This window comes from Mandrillus leucophaeus, unplaced genomic scaffold, assembly GCF_000951045.1.
Source record: "Mandrillus leucophaeus isolate KB7577 unplaced genomic scaffold, Mleu.le_1.0 Scaffold566, whole genome shotgun sequence".
Classification (NCBI taxonomy): Eukaryota; Metazoa; Chordata; class Mammalia; order Primates; family Cercopithecidae; genus Mandrillus; species Mandrillus leucophaeus.
The window spans coordinates 1,566,008-1,568,122 of NW_012106097.1; positions in this window are offsets into that span (position 1 = coordinate 1,566,008).

The window sequence follows — 2,115 nt, forward strand, 5'->3', positions numbered from 1 at the left end:
CATCTCATTCCTTCTCACTAGAATAGCCATTCATAATTGGAAGCCTAGCCAGCTCAGGCCAAAGTTATCATTAGTCCAAGGAAAAATGACCAAAAAGGACAGCATAGTGAGTTTTCTATAAAAGCTCATTTAAAGATCGTCTTATTTGGAGATGGTGTGCCCTCATTTTAGTGTTACAATGTATTTGAAAGCTGATGCTGATAATAAATGGCTATTTTATTAAATGCTCTAGTTTGGCAAAATTAAAAGTTTACAGTTTTGTTCTTCACAAGATTTGGGGTTGAGTGGGTGTATTATTAGTCCATTTAATCATTACTGATAAAGACATACCCGAGACTGGACAATTTACAAAACAAAGAGGTTTATTGGACTTACAGTTCCATGTGACTGGGGAGGCCTCACAATCATGGTGGAAGGTGAAAGGCACGTCTCACATGGCAACAGACAAGAGAAAAGAGCTTGTGCAGGGAAATTCCAATTTTTAAAACCATCGGATTTTGTGAGACTTATTCACTATCATGAGAACAGTACAGGAAAGACCTGCCCTCATGATTCATTCCCTTCCCACCAGGCCCCTCCCACAACACATAGGAATTCAAGATGAGATCTGGGTGGGGACACAGCCAAACCATAACATTCTGTCCCTGGCCCTTCCCAAACCTCATGTCCTCACATTTCAAAACAAATCATGCCTTCCCAACAGTCCCCCAAAGTCTTGTCAGCATTAACCCAAAAGTCCACAGTCCAAAGTCTCATCTGAGACAAGGGAAGTCCCTTCCACCTGGGGCCTGTAAAATCAAAAGCAAGTTAGTTACTTTCTAGATACAATGGGGGTACAGGCACTGGGTAAATACAGTCATTCCAAATGGGAGGAGTTGACCAAAACAAAGTGGCTACAGGCCCCATGCAAGTCCAAAATCCAGCAGAACAGTCAAATCTTAAAGCTCCAAAATGATCTCATTTGACTCCATGTCTCACATCCAGGTCATGCTGATGCAAGAGGTAGGTTCTCATGGTCTTGGGCAGCTCCACTCCTGTGGCTTTGCAGTGTCCAGACACCCTCCCAGTTGCTTTCATGGGCTGGCATTGAGTGTCTGCGGCTTTCTCAGGCGCACAGTGCAAGCCATTGGTTGATCTACCATTCTGGGGTCTGGAGGACAGTGACCCTCTTCTCACAGCTCCACTAGGTGGTGCCCCAGTAGGGACTTTGTGTGGGGGCTCTGACCCCACATTTCCCTCCCACACTGCCCTAGCAGAGGTTCTCCATGAGATCCCCACCCCTGCAGCAAACTTCTGCCTGGGCATCCAGGTGTTTCCATATATCCTCTGAAATCTAGGTGGAGGTTCCCAAACCTCAACTGTTGACTTCTGTGCACCCACAGGCTCAACACCACATGGAAGCTGCCAAGGCTTGGGGCTTCCAACCTCTGAAGTAATAGCCCAAGCTGTACTTTGGCCTCTTTTAGTCACAGCTGGAGCAACTAAGACAAAGGGCACCAAGTCCCTAGACTACACACAGCAGAGGGACCCTGGGCCTGGCCCACAAAACTATATTTTCCTCCTAAATCTCTAGGCCTGTGATAAGAAGGGCTGCTGCAAAAGTCTCTGACATGACTTGGAGACATTTTCCCCATTGTCTTGGGGATTAACATTTGGCTCCTCATTACTTAGGCAAATTTCTACACCTGGCTTGAATTTCTCCTCAGAAAATGGGATTTTCTTTCTCATTGCATTGTCAGGCTGCAAATTTTCTGAACATCTATGCTCTGTTTCCCTTTTAAAACTGAATGCCTTTAACAGCACCCATGTCATCTCTTGAATGCTTTGCTGCTTAGCCAAATACCCTAAATCATCTCCCCCAAAGTTCCACAAATCTCTAGGGCAGGCAAAATGCTGCCAGTCTCTTTGATAAAACATAACAAGTCACCTTTGCTCCAGTTCCCAAGTTCCTCATCTCCGTCTGAGACCACCTCAGCCTGGATTTCATTGTCCATATCATTATCAGCATTTTGGTCAGAGCCATTCAACAAGTATCTAGGAAGTTCCAAACTTTCCCACATGCTCCTGTCTTCTGAGCCCTCCAAACTGTTCCAACCTCTGCCTGTTACCCAATTC